Source organism: Aedes albopictus, chromosome 2 (genome assembly GCF_035046485.1).
Source record: "Aedes albopictus strain Foshan chromosome 2, AalbF5, whole genome shotgun sequence".
NCBI lineage: Eukaryota > Metazoa > Arthropoda > Insecta > Diptera > Culicidae > Aedes > Aedes albopictus.
Genome location: NC_085137.1, coordinates 338,895,709 through 338,917,137, shown reverse-complemented (window position 1 = coordinate 338,917,137; position 21,429 = coordinate 338,895,709). Strand labels below are relative to the sequence as shown.

The 21,429-nt window shown below is 42.6% G+C and overlaps 1 protein-coding gene across 2 annotated transcripts in view; it reads left to right on the top strand.

The window, feature by feature from the left end:
* Positions 1–21,429, top strand: part of LOC109431677 (protein rhomboid) — a 351,008-nt gene that overhangs the window by 171,996 nt on the left and 157,583 nt on the right. The window lies entirely within an intron of this gene.

Below are 21,429 nucleotides of genomic sequence, written 5' to 3'. Positions count from 1 at the left end.
TTCCTTGAGGAGCTCCTCCTGACATTCCTCCAGGAAGCTTTAAATATTTGTCCAGAAATGACTTAAAGAATTCATCCCGGAATTTCTCTAGTTATTACTCTAAGAATTCATAAATGAATTCCTCCAAAAAATTCTGGAGGAATTTATCCAGAAATACCTCCTGGAATGAATCAAAGAATGATTCGGGAATTCCTCCAGGAATTCCTCCATACATTCCTTCAAAAATTTCTTCAGTAATTCCATCTTGAATTTCTACGAAGATTCCACCAGGATTTTCATCAATGATACCTTAAGGAACTCCTGCTCGAATTTCTCCAGAAAATCCTGAAGAAATTTCTCCCGGAACTCTTCCAGGAATTCCTCGAGAATTTTTTCCAGGGATTTCTACAGAATTTTCATATCTGGAATTTTTCCAGGAATCTCTCCAGAAATTTCTAATGGGACAACTATAAAAAATTATCTAGTTTTTGCTCCAGAAAATCCTAAAAAAAAAATTCTTCATGGATAACCTCAAGAATTCCTCTAGGTATTCCTCCAAGAGTTTATCCACGGATTTCTCCAGAAAAAAACTTCTCCCGGAACTGTTCCAGGAATTCCTCTAGGAATTCCTCGAAGAATTTCTCCAGGGATTCCTCAATGGATTTCACCAGGAATTCCATCAATGAATTTCTTCAGATATTCCTCAAAAATCCCTCTAGGAAAACTTTCAGAAATTGCTCGAGGAGTTCCTTAAATCATTCCTCCAGGAAGCCGCAAATATTTTTCCAGAAATTTTTCAAAAAATTCCTTCAGGAAATTCTGCAGAAATTTTTCCAGGAATTCCTTCATTTTTCAGGAATTTCTCCAGGATTTTTCTCTAGGAATTCTCCAGGGATTCATTCTTGAATTTCTTCACAGATTCCTTTAGGAATCCCTCCTATGATTACAGCAGGGATTTTTCCCGGATCTTTTCTGGGTATTTTTCTAGGAATTCCTTTAGGAATTTTTCCATGGATTCCTCCAGGAATTTCTTGAATTCATCCAGTAGTCCATTCATGACTTTCTTCAGAAATTACTCAAAAAAATCCTTCACAAATTCCTCGAGGAGTTCCTCTACAAATTCCTCCAGGAATCCGTAAATATTTGTCCAGAAATTCCTTAAAGAATTCATCCAGGAATTTCTCTAGATATTCCACCAAAAAAATTTTCAGGAATTTGTCCAGAAATACCTCCCGGAATGCAAACATGGATTCCTCCAGGAATTTCTCCAAAGATTCCTCAAGAAAATCTTCCAAGAATTTCTCCAGAAATGTTTCGCAAAAAATACCTCAAAAAATTCTTTCGGAAATTGCTCCAGGAATTCCTCCATTATTACTTCAAAAATTCCTTCGTTAATTCCATCTTAAATACCTCCGGGAATTTCTACAGAGATACCTCCAGGAATTTCTGCAAGGACTCCTAAAGAAATTCCTGCTCGGATTTCTCCAGAAAATCCTGAAGAAATTTCTCCAGGCATTTCTACAGACATTTTTTTCAGGATTTTTTTTCTGGAATTATTCAATGAATCTCTCCTGAAATTTCTCCTGGGACAACTATAAAAATTTCTTTATTAATTGCTCCAGAAAATCATCTAAAAAATTCTTCATGGATTCCTCCAAGAATTCCTCTAGGTATTCCTACAAGAATTTATCCATGAATTTCTCCAGAAAAAAAAAACTTCTCCTGGAACTGTTCCAGGAATTCCTAGAAAAATTTCTTCAGGTATTCCTCCATGGATTTCGCCAGGAATTTCTCCAGGAATTTCATCAGGAATTCCTCCAGGGATTCTTCAATGAATTTCTTCAGATATTCCTCAAAAATCCCTCTAGGAATTCTTTTGCTCGAGGAGTTCGTTTAATCCTTCCAAGAAACCGCAAATATTTTTCCAGAAATTTTTCAAAGAATTCCTTCAGGAAATCCTCCAGAAATTCTTCCAGGAATTCCTTCATTTTTTAGGAATTTCTCCAGAAAAACCTCTAGGGATTCTTGCAGAAGTTTCTCTAGTAATTCTCCAGGGATTCATTCTTGAATTCCTTTACGGATTCCTTAAGGAATTCTTCCTAGGATTACAGCAGGGATATCTCCAGGAATTTTCAAAAGCTTTCTTTAGGATTTCCTCTATGAATGTCTCCAGGGATTCAGCAAAGTACTCCTCCTGAAAATCCTCCAGAAATTCTTCCAATAATTCTTGAAAGAATGCCTCCAGAAATTCTTCCAAGAATTTGTTCATGGATTCTTCCAAAAATTCCTTCAGGAATGCCTCCACTCATTCCTCCAGAAATTACTCCACAAATTCCTCCAGAGATTTCTCCAGTAATTTCTGCAAGGATTCGTCATTGAATTCCTCGAGTAATTCTTCCACAAATTCATGCAGGAATTTTTCCAAAAAATCCTTCATGAATTCCTCCAGCAATTCATCCTGGAATTCCTCCATGAATTATTTCATGGATTCCTTCTGTTACCCCTCCAGTGTTTCATCCTGTAATTCCTTCACGGATTCCTTCAGGAATTCCTCCAGGGATTATATCAGGGATTTCTCCAGAAATTTCTCATAGCTTCCTCCAGGAATTCTTAGAAACTCCTCCAAATGTCTTTCCAGAAATTTCCTCAGGGATTCCTGCAGAAATTCCTCCGTACATTCTTCCAGAAGTTCCTCCAGGAATTCTTACAAGGAAAACTCCAGGAATTCTTCCAAGGATTCCTTCAGGAATGCCTTCAGAGATTCCTCCAGAAATTCTTCCAGGAATTCCTGCAGGGTTTCTTCCAGGAATGCCTCCAGAGTCTTTTCCAGGATATCCTCCAAGGGTTCGTCAATGAGCCCCGGCTGGAACTCTACAAGAAATTTGTCCAGGAGTTTTTCGAAATATTTCTCCACAAATTCCTTTATGAATTCTTTCACGAATTCCTGTACGGATTCCCCCAGGAAATTCTTCAAGGATTCCTTTAGGAATGCCTCCAGGGAATTCCTTCAATAATTTTTCCAGCAATTCCTTTAGTAGCTCCTCCTGCAAATTCTACAGAAATTTCTTGACTCCTCTTCCAGTTTTTGAGAGCTTCTTTCAAGAATTTTTTCAAGTACTTCTTTAGTAATGCCTTCAGGGATTCCTCCAGAAAGTCCTTCAAGGATTCCCCCTGAAATTTCTCCAGGGATTTCTCCTAGAATGCCTCCACGGATTACTCCAGATATTTCTCGAGCTGGTAAAGTGATTCTCAAAATGATCCACGGAATGCTATTTTGATGCGCGAATCACAAAATGGTATATAAATTTCAATTGTGGATGATACAATGAACACCAAGAAGGTGTATAGAATTTTAAAAAGGTGTGTAATGTGAGTATGGTTCATTATATACCTTAATGATCAAGGGAACGTCGAGATAATGCATGCGTGGCAAGTAATTGCATTTTGATTTATAGAATGCTAAGATAAAACATGAGATTTGGAGATGGTGTAAACATAAAAATGTTGGTGCTGCGTGAAAATCAATGCAATAAAGGTGCATGATGTCACCGTGGTGTATATGATCTTCTGATAACACTGAGTTCATTGGTTTGGTGCATTGAATGCTGATATGGAGCATGTCATTCAAAGATGGTGCTTGATGTCAGCATGATGCATTAGAGTTGACATCGTACAAGAAATGCTATTTCGATGTACGAGACTACATACAATAATAATGGTGCAATAGATGCCTAGACGATATAGTGAATTACGCATTAAATGCTTTAGTAATGCATGAGATTTAACGATGGTGCATTATTTCGCATTAAGACACATATTTGATTCAAAGATGGTGCGTGAGATGTTACCTAGATGATTCTGTGAACATCATGGTGGTGCCTGGAATGAATGATGTATGTATGGTGCATTAGCTTCACCATGATTCTGTTATACTCGTCATGTTTCATATCAAGGTGCACTTGCAATTCGTGCAAAGGTGCAGGAAACTCAATATGGCACAGAAATCAACATGTTCCAGGTACGTAGAATACTATTTTGTAAGCGAAATGCTAAAATGGTGCATCAAATTCAAATGTAAGCCACATCATAATGGTGCATAAGATACCTAGATGGTATAATGAATGCCAAAATGGTGCATGGAAGGCTTGGAAGAAGGCGTATGATGCTTGTGAGCTACATTAGTTGTCACCGTTATTCAAAGATTATCAACATGTTGCATGGTTAGGTGCACAAATTGCAAAAATGGTGCATAGAATACAAAATAAAAGTATTTTATGTGATGCTCACAACATAATGGTGCATCAGATGCCTAAATGATATAATAAACGCTGAAATGATGCTTGGAAAGCTTTGATGGTGCATGAAATTTAATGATGGTGCATATCAGTATGATGCATTAGATTCCTAGTTGATTAAAAAATAGTGCATGAGATCAGCATAATGCGTGGATACCTAGATCATTCTGTGGATGCTTTGAAGAAGGTACATGATGTTAGTGTGATTTTCAAGAGGGTTTCGACTGGATGTTTGATCGATCTTTTGGGTGGCTTTCTCAGTCTTTAAGTCGAGAACGAATTGTTTCCTACTCTCCCGACGTTTCGGCCGAAGGGTTTTGGCCTTTCTCAAGGGTCGTAGTGTCTACAGTGTTGGTAAAAACTCAAATTCTCAAATCTCATGGTTGAGTTGTTTCACGCACGATCCTTGACTCGCCAAACTCACCGCCGAAAAAATCATGCATGAGTTGACTCATGATTTCACTCATTGCCTTATTTCTTGGTGTTCTTAATATTTCCATTGAAGTTTTCAGGATTGTATGGTAGAACAAAAGCAAATCTACGGTACAACAACATTGAATGTTGTTCAAATTGATTTGGAATCGCTTTACAAGCAAACGACATTTCGGCGCTTGACTCGTGAGAGCGAGATTTTGCATGAAATTCTCGCGGGTGAGAAAACGATGCAGAATCGCGTGCGAGTTTGCTCACGCAGGAGTGGTTCATGAGTGTGCTTTGCGTGTGAGTTTACCAACACTGAGTGTCTATCGTCTCCCGTGCATATAGTTGCCTAACCATTTGTGTTTGGCCTGATTTTGAAACGATCGTTACCAGTGCTGTGAAAAACAACAGGTAATGAAAAGGCAGGCCAAACACAAATGGTTAGGCAACTATATGCACGGGAGACGATAGACACTACGACCCTTGAGAAAGGCCAAAACCCTTCGGCCGAAACGTCGGGAGAGTAGGAAACAATTCGTTCTCGACTTAAAGACTGAGAAAGCCACCCAAAAGATCGTTAGTGTGATGTATTAGCTGTCACCGTTATTCAGCGACACTCGACATTGTGTATGGCTAGGTGCACGAATTGCAAAAATGGGGCTTGAAATTCAATGTAGTGCCGAAGTCACCATGGTTCACGTACATGGATTACAGTTTTGGAATACGAAATGCCAAAATGGTGCATGTTATTCGAATATGGTGCTGACATCACTGATTCGTTAAAAGATGGGGCGTGAGATTAGCCTAAAAATGATTCTGAAACATCATGGTTGTGCATGAGATACTAAGAAATTGTATGTATCAAGGGTGCATCTGTTGCCACCATGATTCAGTGATTCTCAACATTGGATGGTTAGAGCTAAAATTAAGAATTGCAAAAATGATGCATAGAACTTAATGTGGTGCGGAGGTCAACATGGATCAGGTACATGGAATACAATTGTTTGTACGATATGGCAAAATGGAGCTTATGAAATTCAAAGCCCCAAAATGAAATTAAATGCTTAGATGACGCGTGAAATGGTGCTTAGATATTTATGTGATCATCATGGTGGTACATGGAATACATAGGAGCTACATGATGTCTGTATGGTGCATTAGTTTTACCATGATTCTGTTATACTCAACAAATTCCATATGTAGGTGCACGAATTGCAAACATGGTGCGGGAAACTCAATGCGGCACAGAAATCAACATAGTTCAGGTACAAGGAATGCTATTTTGTATGCGAAATGCCAAAATGGTGCATCAAATTCACTTGTGAACCACATCATAATGGTGCATAAGATGCCTAGATAATATAGTGAATGCCAAAATGGTGGTTGGAAAGCTTTGAAGAAGGTGCATGATACTAGATGATGCATTAGTTGTCACCGTTTTTCAAAGCTTATGGTTAGGTGCACGAATTGGAAAAATGGTGCATAGCATACAAAAAAATGTATTTTGTGTGATGCTCACGGCATTACGGTGCTTTAGATGTCTAGATGATATGATAAACGCTGAAATGGTGCTTGAAGAGTTGTGATGGTGCATGAAGTTTCATGATGGTGCATATCAGTATGAGGTATTAGGTACTTAATTGATAAAAAGACATTTCATGCGATCATCATAATGCTTGGATACCAAGATCATCATACCATACCAAGGCATCATGATGGTGCATTGAAAGCTTTGAAGAAGGTGCATGATGTTAGTGTGTTGTATTAATCGTCACTGTTATTCAGTGATACTCGTTATTTTGTATGGCTAGGTGCACAAATTGCAAAAATGGTGCTTAGAATTCAATGTGGTGCCGAAGTCACCATGGTTCACGTACATGAAATACGAAATGCCAAAATGGTGCATGTTTTTCAAATGTGGTGCTGACATCACTGATTAGTTAGAAAATGGTGCGTGAGATACTAAGAAATTGTATGTGTCAATGGTGCACCATAGCTCAGTGATTCTCAACATTGCGTGATAAGGTGCAAGAATTGCAAAAATGGTGCATAGATTTTTTTATAGAAGGGGGGGCAAGTGCCCCCCCTTGCCCCCCTCCTGTGCACGCTAGTGGTGCGATGTGCACTAGCCCCTCTCTGAAGCAATGCCTTCTTGGTGGTTCCGGAGAGACGAAGGGTTTGACGACCATAGCAATGTGTTTTAGTGGGTCGAGGAGAGAGTAGTACAGGCTTTTACTATTGTTGTAGAAGACGGCTTCAACCTCACACTACCCTAACCTTCCTGTTAGGATGTCTGTTGAGCAGATTTTTCCCCCTATGGTTTAGAAAGAAAAAAAAAAGACGGTCGAAAGCATTTTTGTTATCACACCAGGTAGAGAGATTCTTGGAATTCATTGATTTGCTCCAAGATCGACCCCCGGGGCCCTGTTCGATTTCATGCTATGGATGGGTGTTTCCATCTCCTGCAATGATGGAGCTTCGAAGTTGACACGGGTAATCCTTGGCTGAGGTGTTGGTGACGTGGTCGACACTTGAAAAAGGTTCCCAAAGTGCTCCAACCAGCGTTTCCGATGGTCAACCGGGTCGGTCAATAGCTGTCCAGATGTGTTTTTCACGGGCATCGTAGCATTCATCTCAGTCGCACTAAGGCGAGGTGAGACACCGTAGAGGAGACGAATGTCGCCGGTATTTGCGACTTTCTCGCCTTCGTCAATTAAGGTATTTGCACACGCTCTTATCTCCCGCCTACATGAGCGCGCTACACAACCGATAGCGCTTACGGGCTTATGGCTTTGGCTCCTCGTGTTTTCGCTCGCTCTATCGCGGCTTTGGCGTTCCTTCGCTCGTCTATCTTCCTCGAGGTGTCATCTGTGATCCACTGCTTTCTCTGGGTGCGTAGCTCACCTAAATTGTTCTCGCCAGTGGTGACGAAGGCGTTCTTGATGGCATTCCATTGATTTTCTACGCTTTCACCTTCCGGAATATCCGCAGCACGGTTCTCCAGCTCCTCGACGAAGGACTTTTTCACCGCACCGTCTTCTTGTCGGCGTTTTTTTTTTAACCGGCGCCCGATTCTCTCCTCCTGTCGATGGATCCTCGCAATGTGCAGCCAGATCTCGCCGATTAGGAGATCATGGTCGGACGCAATGTCGGCGTTATGTTTGTTCCACACATCCAGAAGGCTCTGTCTCCATTTCCGACTGGTGCAGATGTGGTGGATTTGTTTTTGCGTGACACCATCACGGGAATCCCATGTCACTTTATGCACTGGTCGATAGGGAAAGAGCGTTTCCTCATTTCCAGTTTCTGTAACGGTTTTTGGGTTTCGAGAACAGTAGGTTGTTGGCCTAAGATCCCCTATCCAGCGTGTTCAAGTTGCCACCTTAAGTATAGCTGCCGGTGGAGGAGCATTTCATACTCAGCCGCTGGTTACCAGAACAGACGCTGTTTGGATATTTAAACACAAAATTGCATCTTACCCAACTCTGCATGAGCAGAATTTGTCATGAGTTGACTGATTGGCATGTGTCAGATGAGGAATCTTCGTTTGCCTTTCTTTTCACGTTTGAGTGTTCCTTCGCAAACTTTGCGTATTCAGGCGTCCTTGCTCAACAAACTAGGGAACCTGTCATGGAACCTGTACTAATTGATTGCGACCACATTTTATGGATAACTCGCTTCCATTGCTACTCCAAGGAAGTTTCATTGTGGTATTGTTACTACAACGCCCTCCACTGTGGTATACCATAACTATTGCTTTGAAAGAAGCTTGTCCTGCTGCGGTATGTGCGGACCGCAAGAAGTATTCCTGAATAGAACTCTGATCTGTTCAAGTTCAAAATATTTTCGGATGAATCAGTCTTTTGTATAGCTACAAATCTCTAGCTTCTGCCTCGAGGATTGTAGCTAGAGAACTGATTTAGTGTTAGTGCTCTGCTTAATCCAAATTTCGATGAGTAAATGGGGTTTTGTCCTATTTTACTTCAGAGGGATTTGAGTATTTCAAACATGTTTTGAACTCTTGTTCTTTTCTATTGGGTATTTTCATGGCGTGAAATTACTTCAAAGTTTTATCCCGAAAGGGTGCGTGCGTTGTATAAAAAAGGAATGAGTTCCAGATTCATCTGGTTACCTCGTTCTTTCTGAAATGCTTGAAACGCATTGTCGATTATCACATCTGTGATGTTCGTCTGGCTAACATGCCTATTCATGTGAACTTACATGCCTCCCAATTTGCCACAGTGACTCTTTTACACAAAGTTGAACATATACGTTTTCAAGAAAACACTCGCTTAAGCGTAGTTTTTGCCCTGGTGATTTCTTGAATATTGAGGATACTTTCGATGACGTGCCTTTCAATGTCATATTGAAAGTCGCATGACGTCACAAGCTACCTCCAATGAGCTACAGGCTCTCTTCACGCTTATGCGTTTTACAGTGTCCTTTTCAGGGCACTGATTACACCCGTAGTGGTATGGGCTATGAGCTCTCGTTGCGCCTATGCGTTCATTTCCTCTTTTAGGGCACCCCGTCCTATTCATCACCTTTCCCTTTCCTAATCCCATTCCATCCCTTGTCCCATTCTCCCTCAGGTAAATGGGAAATAGGCTTATATGTATGGCGATGGCACAAATGTCCCAAATGGAGGATAACGTGCCTCTGGAGCCGGCCTTCTGATACCTGATAAGGGGCGTGTTGAAGCTACCACCTTAGGTATAGCTTCCGGTGGAGGAACATTTCATACTCAGCCTCTGGTTGCCAGACGATGTTCGAGCCGCACCTCTTTGGTGGAAAGACGCTCGGGACGTACCTCCTCAATCAAGCTGACGTCAGAAGGACAACAGTGATCAGGCTGCACACAACTCTTAGCTGGCGGTCTTTGTCATCGCTTGACTCCTTATCGATTCACCGTTTTGCAGCCCAGATTTTCTAAGGGAGCATCCAAATTAGGGAATATTCGACCAGCCTTCTATCCGTGATTAGTCAGATCGTACTTAATGCAGATTGGTACTGTCAGGGCCTGTCAGGGCAATTCGGGGGCAATGGGGGCTGGGCTCAGAGCCGGATCAATGTTGAACCTACTTAAACCTGATGATGGCTGAAGCGTAGTAAGCCGAAAACGCGTTACGCACAATAAATACATGGGAGTTTTATTCCAATTCACCGATAAAAGCCAATCAAACCAAGCAATAGTAAAGGTCCACGGTGATTATCTTCAACCGACTACTTAAACCAAGTTAGTTGCCTAAGCTGGGTACAGGTCGGGAATGTACTTCAAGTACTCGTTTTATGGTGGCGCCGTTTAGGTCATTGTCACTCGACCCTACTAAGCGTGTACTCACTCGGTCGCCAATTCAAATGTGTTTCCGCTGCTGAACCGTCTCCATGCCTTGGCTTACTTCGCTTTAGGAAGGTACCTGTACACCCGGAGCTCGGTCACATCTCGAGGGATGCGCCAAAAGTGGTAAGCCTACACTGGTGTGTGGATAAGGTTCGCTTAGGAAAAAAATCCTAGGCTCTCACAAGGTATAGCTGACGCGATACAGCATTTCAGATTCAGCCGCTGTTTGTGCCGCATCTCCTTGGTGAATAGACGCTCGAAGTCAGAAGGATAAAATGTACTACCAACCAAGCACACAACTCTTAGCTGACGATTTTTGTCATCGACTGACCCGTGGAAGCATGAAGTACGAACTTGTGGGAACCAGAGCTATGTCAAACACTTCTTCCAGGTTGTCGACTCACCATCTTGCAGCTCACATTGCATACATATCTAAACCATATATTTTGTACATTGAGAACCGCTGTGCTTAAGCATTCGAATAATTGAAAGGGACTTCCAAAAATGTGTTCGATAACACTACAAAATGACTGATGCAACATGATTCACTCAATTTTGTCTTTCCATACAATCTAGGGGGATGCCGATCGGCATCTCGCTGCCCCAAAAGCATACCCAAAAACGCTTCCACCTCAACACTTAATCAAAGGGAAAAAATCCCAAAAATCGAGTTCAACGTTGCACCCTGACCGGTCGTACCCGCGCTCAATTCCGCTCAGCGACGACGCATCGCGATTGCCGAGTAATGACCAAATAAAGGAAGAGCATCGAGTTCACTCAATCAATCACGGGTATTAATTGAATTCATGCAATTTAATTGACGAAATCCAATTGATTCGAACACATCGACATGATCTTTCAACGCGTCGTCGTCGTCGTCTTCGTCGCGTCGGAGAATGCCTTTATGATGCGAGTTGACCACTTTGTGTCGTCGTCGGTTTTCTGGACGGATATAGATGCCACTCGCTGCGGCCTCCGCTGACGCCGCTACCATCAGCTATAGAGGGTCGAATTGGCATCTCGGGGCGGTGGAGGAAACGGTGACCACGCTCCGGCCGCATACGGGTCTAATCAATCTGCGCGCGAGAGAGCTTCCTTTCGATATAGCTACCCTCGATTGTCCGCCCGATCGGAACCGACTGCTGACGATGTGTTTCTGAACCCCGCTGCCAGCTCTCACGCTCTTCGATCAGGTGTATGAAATGTATAATGCGAGCCAAAGTATGTAATAACATTTAATTGAACCGGCACCATTTGATTTCATTGAACGAATTCCTCGGAGCACTCTTCATTTTTTTTGTGGGCACTAGGTGTTCTTTTTTCGGTGTGGTTGATTTTTATGAATGTTCCACAAAAGGCCAGCTGAGAGTAAAGGAGAACGGTGGCAGTAGGAAAATTTTCCCACGCATTTCCTGATACCGGTTTAATGGAGTTATTTACTTTTTCGATTGATTGATTTCAAACAGCGAACGAGATTTGGTGTTCCGTACTCGTTCCGGCCCCCATACAATGTAGTTGCTGACCGCGGGGATCTGGATGTTATACATAGGTGGTCCGGTGGAATGTTCACGGAGAGGTAGCTAGCTGTATGGTACGGAAATTGATATATTCTCGAAATAGATGACGTTCTTACTTACCGATCAGGCTAAGGCCGGGGTGGCCTCTGCTGTACATAGTAGCCATCTCCATTTCACTCGGTCCATGGCTGTTTGTCTCCAGTTCCGCACTTTGCGTAGGGTCCTCAGATCGTCCTCCACTTGCTCGACCCACCTGCGCTCCACGTCTTCTTGTACCGGTCGGATGACTCTCGAGAACCATTTTAGTCGGGTTGCTATCCGACATCCTGATGACGTGACCCGCCCACCGTAGCCTCCCGATTTTCGCGTTGTGGACGATGGTTGGTTCTCTCAGCAGCAGATGCAGCTCGTGGTTCATTCGCCTTCTCCATGTTCCGTCTTCCATCAGCACTCTGCCGTAGATGGTACGCAACACCTTCCGTTCGAAAACTCCAAGGGCGCGTTGGTCCTCTGCACGTAGGGTCCATGTTTCGTGCCCATAGAGGACTACCGGTCTAATCAGCGATTTGTAGATAGCTAACTCCGTGTGGCGGCGAACTTCGTTCGATCGAAGCGCTCTGCGGAGTCCAAAGTAAGCTCGATTTCCTGCCACAATGCGCATCTGAATTTCTCTGCTGGTGTCGTTGTCGGCGGTCACCAGTGAGCCCTAGTACACGAATTCTCCAACCGCCTCGATTTCATCACCGTCGATTGAAATTCGAGGTGGCGGGCGCGGTTATTCCTCCCTGGAGCCCTTTGCCATCATGTACTTTGTCTTCGACACAATGACTAATCCGATTCGCCTGGCTTCACTCATTAGTCGGATGTACGTTTCCGTCATCGTCTCAAATTTACGAGCTATAATATCAATATCATCAGCGAAACCAAGCAACTGAACGGAGTTCGTGAAAATCGTCCTGCTCGTGTTTATCCCCGCTCTCCTAATTACACCTTCTAAAGCAATGTTGAACAGCAAGCACGAAAGACCATTACCTTGCCGTAACCCTCTACGAGATTCGAAGGGACTCGAGAGAGTGCCCCTGATAGTCGAACTACGCACAGATTCGTGCGTAATCTGCCATAGCTGTTCTATGTAGATGACGTTCATGATAATGATTACCTTTAAAACGTAAGACTTTTCTCCGCACTTTTCAACACGATACGTCATAATATGATCTTTACGTCGTGAAATGTTTCGTAGGGTAACAGAACCCGTTCGCAAAGTGCTTCCGTTTTCATCCTATCGAAAACAAAGCTAATAAGCGTTTTTTTTTGTCGAGCATTGTCCATTTCTCGTGTCTGTAGAGGACCACCGGTCTTATTTATCAGCGTACAGCAGTTGGTGCGCGGAAGAATCTTTTTAGACCGCAGTTTCTTTTGGCCCATAGTAGGCACGATGTCTGCCGTCAGGAAGGATCCGAGGTAGAATAATTCCTCCACCACCTCGAAGGTATCCCCGTCTGTCTTCACATTGTTCTGGTCTGGTCGTGTTCGGTTCCGCCTGCCAGCATGTACTTTGTCTTGGACGCATTCACCAACAGTCCGACCTTTGCTGCTTCGCGTTTCAGGGGGGTGTACAGTTCTGCCACCGTTCCAAATGTTCTGGCGATAATGTCCATGTCGTCCACAAAGCAGACAAATTGACCAGATTTTGTGAAAATCGTTCCCCGGCTGTTGAGCCCGGCTCGTCGCATAACACCTTCCAGAGCGATGTTGAAAAATAGGCATGAGAGTCCATCACCTTGTCGCAGTCCCCGGCGATATTCGAATGAACTGGATAGTTCACCTGAAACCCTTACGCAATTTTGCACACCGTCCATCGTTTTGATTCTCCATAGCTCTGCGCGGGGTCTATACTGTCGTATGCCGCCTTGAAGTCGATGAACAGGTGATGCGTTGGGACCTGGTATTCATGGCATTTCTGGAAGATTTGCCGTACGGTTAAGATCTGGTCCGATGTCGACCGGCCGTCGATAAAGCCGGCTTGATAACTTCCCACGAACTCATTCGTTTTCAGTGACAGACGACGGAGGATGATCTGGGATAGCACTTTGTAGGCGGCATTCAAAATTGAGCTCGCCCTGAAGTTCTCACATTCCAAATGGTCGCCTTTCTTGTGAATGGGGCAGATTACCCCTTCCTTCCACTTCTCTGGTAACTGTTCGGTTTCCCAGATCCTGACTTCCAGCCGGTGCAGACAGGTGGCCAACTTTTCTGGGCCCGTCTTGATGAGTTCAGCTACGATATCATCCTTATCAGCTGCTTTGTTGGTTTTGAACTGGTGAATGGCATCCTTAACTTCCCTCAGCGTGGGAATTGGTTTATTTCCGTCCTCCGCTGCAATGGCGTCGTCGTTTCCTTGCCTACGTTCTCCACGACATTCAGGTGCTGGTCGAAGTGCTGCTTCCACCTTTCGATCACCTCACGTGTATTCGTCAAGAGGCCTCCGTCCTTATCCCTGCATATTTCGGCTCGCAGCACGAAGCCGTTGCGGGATGCGTTGAGCTTCTGATAGAACTTCCGTGTTTCTTGGGAATGGCAAAGCAGTTCCATTTCTTTGCACTCCGCTTCTTCCAGGCGGCGCTTTTTCTCCCGAAAGAGGCGGGTCTGCTGTTTCCACTTCTGTTTGTAACGTTCCACGTTCTGTCGGGTCCCTTGCTGCAGCATTACCGCCCTCGCTGTGTTCTTCTCCTTCAAAACCGTTCTGCACTCATCGTCGAACCATTTGTTCCTTCGATTCCGTTCCACGCACCCGATTGTGCTCTCGGCTGCGTCGTTGATGGCTGCTTTCACTTTACTCCAGCATTCCTCTAGAGGGGCCTTATCGAGCTCGCTCTCGTCAGGCAACGCGGCCTCGAGATTCTGCGCGTATGCTGAGGCGACATCCAATTATTTCAGTCGCTCTAGGTTATACCGTGGCGGTCGCCGGTACCGCACATTGTTGATGACGGAGAGTTTTGGGTGCAGTTTGACCATCACCATATAGTGGTCGGAGTCGATGTTGGCGCCACGATAGGTCCTGACGTCGATAATGCCGGAAAAGTGCCGTCCGTCAATCAGAACGTAGTCGATTTGAGATTCCGTCTGCTGTGGTGATCTCCAGGTGTAACGATAAGGAAGGCTGTGTTGGAAGAAGGTGCTACGTATGGCCATATTTTTGGAGGCGGCGAAATCAATGAGTCATAGGCCGTTTTCGTATGTCTGCTGGTGGGCGTTGAACTTACCAATCGTCGGTCTGAATTCCTCCTCCTGGCTTACCTGAGCGTTGAAATCTCCTATGATGATCTTGACATCGTGGCTTGGGCAGCGATCGTACTCGCGTTCGAGCTGCGCGTAAAATGCGTCCTTGTCATCATCAGTGCCTCCGGAGTGTGTGCTATGCACGTTAATTATGCTGAAGTTGAAGAATCGATCTCAACCAGCACATTCTTTCGTCGATCGGCCACCAACCGATCACGCGCCTCTGGGTATCACCCATCACGATGCAAGCTGTTCTCAGCTCGCGTGTGTTGCCGCAGCTTTGTTAGATGGTATGATTACCTCTAAACGTTCGCACCATGGATCCTGTCCAACACACCTCCTGCAGCTCTACGATGCCGAACCCGCGGTCCTTCAGTAGATCGGCGAGCATGCGGGTGCTCTCAATGAAGTTGAGAGATCGGCAGTACCACGTACCGAGTTTCCAATCGCAAGTTCTTTTTGTTCACTGGTGTCGTTGCCGTTGGTCTCCGTTCGTATTAGTCTGTTGCTGATTTTCCGTTACAATGGTTTTTTACGGCTGGCTCGCAGGGCCTGACACCAATTCCCTACTTTCCGGAGGACCATAGTGCACAGTTGAGCTTAGAGTCCTTCTCTGGCACTCGGACGTCCCAGCCGCCCCTAACATGGGGATCAGACGCTGTTGTGAGCCGCTCCTCCTGGAGAACAGACTTTTAGGTTTGCCGAAGCAAACCCCCCCCCCCCCCCCCCTTCTCTGTCAGCCTAAGACCAAAGTTCCCACCGGGGTTGGTTACCCGATCTTCTCTTGCTCATAGTTTCCGGCCGGTACCACAGGCAGGGAGGCAGGGATAGGAGTTGCTGGGCAGAGGCAATTAGCGTCTTAGATAGAGCGAATTTAGTTTGTGGTTACAAATTGCAGGCCCTAAGCTGTTTACGCTTCCGTAAGAGGACCTATTCGCAGCTGCAATACGCCTTCTCACTTCACGGGAAAAGACATTGTCAAATGTCAGAAAAGATTCAAGATGAGCAAATTCTTCAACAACTGCAAACACATCCCAACTCAGAACTGACACCCCTAGGTTTGCCTGTGTCTCTACCCGCAATCATGTACTTCTTTTTGGTCGAGTTTATCGTCAAGCACTACGTCCCTCTTCAGAGGAGCATAAGTGTCCTCCACTGCCCAAAGATCAATTTTGATGGGATAAGTTTTTCGCAAAACTGAGGAGCATGAGCTGCCATGTGACGATAGTGCCATTTCTCTGCACGCCATACCTCCTGATCGCTTCGTCGAGTACAATGTTGAACAATAAGCTTGCAAGAACATCGTTCGCTTCAATCCATTCAAGATCACAAACGAGGCATACACACTTCATCTGCGATACGGACAATTGATTTTTATCTATTCAGTGCTGCGCGTATCAGCCTAATTAGATTCGCCGGAAAACCGTGTATTTGTATGAGAAAATAGTCTACAAGAATGTAGGTTTTTTTTTTTTTAAATCATCCAAAAACTTTGTGGATGCTCCGTAATGGTACATACACATAATTGCTTCACTGAGCTTAACCATTTAACGTTCATGGTGTCTGTAGAGCGCCATCACTTTTTGACGAATCCGACATAAACCAGTTCTCTTCAATATTTCATAACAGCGTTTGGGAAGAGGTTATAAGCTTATTAGAGTACTTGTGCACTCTAATTATCGGTTCAATGGTGAAACTATTGACAAATAATCAATAATTATTGATAAACAATTAAAAACTTGTTTTACGATTTCGATAAATTGAAGTGATTTCTAACAAGTTTTGTTCGAGCACTTTTTATTCAAAGCATTTATTAGCATTCAAAACTTTGAAAGAAGTCGTGGGCGGGAAGGTGTTAAAGTTAGTAAAAACATATAAAGCTAATTTTCTTCTTGAGTTGAGTTGAAACTGAAAGTTGAAAAACTGGGCTCGTAAATAAAACTGATTATCAGAACAACCATTCGTAAACATGTTCAAATTTATCTCGTAACAAACTAATTTTGAAAATTCCTAACTTTAGTTTGAAGACATAAAATGGCATACCTTTAGAAAATCGATGGACATAGAATTTTTTTCAGCTCATATGGTCAACCATCAGACCATGGTAAGGAGCCTCCCCCCAAGTAACAAAATTAATTTTATAATGCTTTTGAAGTATTCTTCAACACCTGTTCTTTAAAACCATGCATAAACCAAATTGCTCTGCAAAACGACATCAACTCAACCATAAACCCGCCATAAGACCAAAGAGGCCCATCCTAAGATGCACTTGGAGAGTTGTTTTTAAATTTCTCTTAAAACTTGTTAAACTTCCCAAGTTGTCCTCAAGGCGAATTGCTCTCTCCTTGTAGAATTCTTGAAGTGCACGATAAAACGATAATAAATTTGTCAGTGTTGTTGCTGATGCAGCTTTTATGTCGACAGAAAAGTTTGATGATAATTAAATTGAAATTAAAAACACAATGAAAATGACACATTATTGTAATCGGGATTAATTTATTACACAAATTGGAAATATTTCCGTGGTGTAACAAGGATGCCAAATGCCAAGCAAAATTCATCGTATATATATTGCAAGATACTTCCAAAAATTGCAACGCGCTTCCATTATAACGCACTAATAAAATATTTAAAAATATTATTCCTGGTCATGCGAACATTGCTCATGAGTTTTCTCAACATGGCTTCCATTGAAATCTAGGCCGGTGGTCGGTCCATCATCGATGGTTTTAATCAACATCACCATAAGATCGTCTTAAATTTCTTTCAACTCATGCCAGAGCTCAAAGCATAACTCAAGAATACTAGGATTTATAACGTTCTCAATGCAGCCTGGTTGGCCTCCATCCAGAACGCCTTAAATTTATTTCATCTTATGCAAGGGTAAGAAGTATTACTCAAGAGTACTCAGGTTTATAACGTTCTTGATATAGGTTTATGCAAACTCCGCCAAGAACGTCATAAAACATGTACGCCAAATTGTAAACAAACGATAAATTATCGCACCGCGGTGGATTTTGTGAATCTCGTCCGATGAATTTATTTATCAGCCCGGTACCGTTGCCAACCAGGCAGACTTTTTTCGATAACCGGCCTTGATGCGGTGCAGTGCCTCATTCCTCCGGTCAGCACTTCCAACAGGTAAGTAGTTGTTGATTTTGAAGATCGATGATTGGAACCCCGATTGCACGGGAAACGACGTCCTAGATGACCATACCCACCTCATTTCGAATGCTGCAACCGGAGGAACTTGGCACTGCACCGCGTTGCGGTTGGGTTTCCGGGTAGGTGTTCTTGATTGGCAGCAATAATGGAACGATGAGAATCAAAATCTGATGCTTGATTTTTTTCTTGTATTTTTCATGTACCATACTGTTCTTATGCGAGAACAGTTACTCTTGATCAAGAACGAATGATTGAAGATAACTACAAGAACCTTATAAAACTGAAAATAAGTTCAGCAGTTCTTGTTGTGTTTATGGTTTTATTTACTGAACCTCAAGTATTCTTGGAGGTGTTTTTAAAACCACATATTCACGAAGAATAGTTGTGCTCAGCTGAAACTCCGATAAGATCAACAAGAATATGCAATGTTCCGATAAAACTATCATAAAAACAAATAAAACCAAATAGAATTAAGATTGTTACTTGGGCCATTACTGTGGTATTTAAATAAGCAGTTTTCGGAGTGGAAACACTCGCTACCAGACGCGGTCTTCATGGTCATAATCGAAATGTGAGACAACAACACCTGTACTCCCGTTCTCTGTTCCTGGCTGGGCCGTTCGGATTGGCATGCTGGAGATGGAGATGCAGAAGATCAGCTCATCGCCATCACCATCAGCATTATCATTCTCATCTGGCTAAGCGCACCTCACACTGACTGCAATGTCTTGGTCGCTGGCTGGTTTGGGGCCGCGTGGTGTGTAGTAGGGTGGCGCACAAGTTTAACAGCCAATTTTTCAGTCTGATGATGCTCAAAATTGCATCCTCCGCGCATCGTCGTCGAGTTTCAGTCTTTTCAGTGCGATCGACCATAGGTAGGAGAATATGCGCAAGGTTGCATGCGGTAGGGTAAAAAATATAATTTGGACATGTATATAATTTGGACATGCACGACGCTGTATGCCTTGTTCCGGAGAGCCTATAAAAGTAGATATTTCTCAATATCGATTATTGGATCAAATAGACCCTCTTCTGATGACTTACGTTGAAAATACGCTTAACAATTAAGAATTTACTTCAAAATTATCGAAAATGTAAATTATTTCACTAAAACCCCTCAAATGCACAGGTATGCAAGACGACATACACTTCATAGTCACATACAATATTCACCTTAAAATGGTTGAATTAATAATTGTAAGAAATTTAAAAGCCTTTTTGCAATGAAACATGTTCAATAAAGAAGCTTTAGGCAACCAATCTCTTAACATTCATCTAGAACGCTTGAAATAGAATACGTCCAAAATACATTGCATGGTTTCTACTGGTAATATAATTTGGTCATCTGACGAACTACATGGGGATGCAGTGCGATTGCATACTTGGAGGCGTATTCTGTGGGTCTGGCGATATTTCCTCGATTTTAAATAAAACTGTAATAGTTATCAAAATAGATGCCTGTTAAGCGAAGAAATTTGATTATTTGCAAGAAAATATATGTTAGTTTATGCTATTTCCATAATTTAGCAGTATTCATGGCTAAACATTGAGATAATTGCCCTGTCCAAATTATATATACCTGAGGGTGTCCAAAACATATATTCGGTGTCCAAAATGCAATTCTTACAGGCGATCGGAAATTACGATTTTCTCAGCTTAAAATGCTTTCGTTAAGGTTTTTGTCACCAGGAACGCAAAGTACGATCATACTATAAGCGTATTGGTAACTTTGCAAAATAATCAATTGCTTTCTTAGGAAGCTAGGGGACGATTTTTTCAATGTTGTCCTCAGCCTGTCCAAAATACATGAATTACCCTATTTCGTTTTATTTTTTATTCGCTCTCCTCGAAATGCGGTGATTAAAACGGAGAATTTGGAGCAAACGCTTTAGAACCATACTTCCAACACGGGGCAGGGGGCTCCTATGCTGGTTCAGAGAGATCATAAAGAAGAGGATCGATCGCCAAGCTTTGCATGTTTAACGCGCTTGTACTTTCGTTATTTTTAATGAATAGTAACGTTTTATGGACGGATAATTTTAGCCAATTTATGCTTTTTGTTTTCTCATTTGGAGCTGTGCTGTTCGATGCTGGTTGGGTCACTTTTCCGAGGGATTGTCTCTGACTTCGTCCGAAAGAAGTGGCATGTTGTAGCAAGGAAAGATCATTTCTTATGTTTTTGGTTACCTGGCTTTGCGATATTTTCGATTTTACAGTGTTTTGTCAGGAATGTTGATCACTGCTTTTCAGCGGCATTTGATTAGAAGGGAAAATACGTAGTTGATTGGATGTGATGCTTGAAAATCGGCTGTAATTTTAATACTCTTGAAATCATGTGCTCTGGGTTTTCACAGTTATGTTGGCATTCATGAATTAGCTTGAAATGAACATTTGAACTTCATTTCATAGATTTTCGTGACAGCTGACCAATTTACTGGGATTCGTGGAATAGCTACAAATGCGGAGGTCTATTCTCCGTAGATGTGCTACTCTGCATACCCCATACTTATCTGATCATTCTTGACCTAAAACCATCTCCACCACCCTGCTGCTGCTCCACGGCTTAATGTACCATACAGATCTGTTGCTTATCCGATCTATCGGATGTTCTTGCAACATGTTCTACCGACCAAACCCTTCCAGTTTTTTTCTGATATATTAGTGAAGGAAATCATAGAAGACATTCGAACGCACTCCTTGGAAGGATTTCCGAAGAAATTCTTATTATCATTGTCCTTATGAATGAGGCTTTCAACCCTTGGTTCTGAAGAAATTGTTTCCTGTAATCCCTGGATTTTTTTAAATATCCTTCGAAAGATTATTCCAGGAATAATTTCTGAAGTAATCCGTAAAAGAAGATTATTTTTAATAAATCACTGTTAAAAGTTTCAAATAAATACCTGGAAGATTTTATGAAGGAAACTTTAGAGATATTTCTTAATCAGTCTGATTCTTTGAAATAATTTGTAAAAGGAATCTTTAGAAGATTTTCTCAACATTCCTGAGGAGCTCAGAAATTCTGATTCTTTGAAATAATCACTACAAGGCTTTCTTAAAGATTTCTTTTAAAAAATAACCGAAAAAATCTAAGAGTTATCACTGAAGGACTCATTGGAGGATTTCTTAAAGAATAACTGGAAAATCTTTTGAAGGGCCCTATGAAGAAACTCCTGAATGTATCCCAAGTCCTCGGCGTGATAGGCTTGTGTTCTAACCACCACACCAGGTCCGCTCCAATCCGCAGAAGTGTTTTGTGTCCGAAAAAAAAATCTAAAAAAAATACTTGGAGATGATGAACATGGGCGAGTTAAATACTGTTCCTCATAATTTATGCAGGAACTCGAAAGACATTATTGGAAGATTTTCTGAGAAAACTGGAGATTTTCTGGAAAGATCCAAGGAAGATAATTGAATCACTGGAAGAATTTCTGCA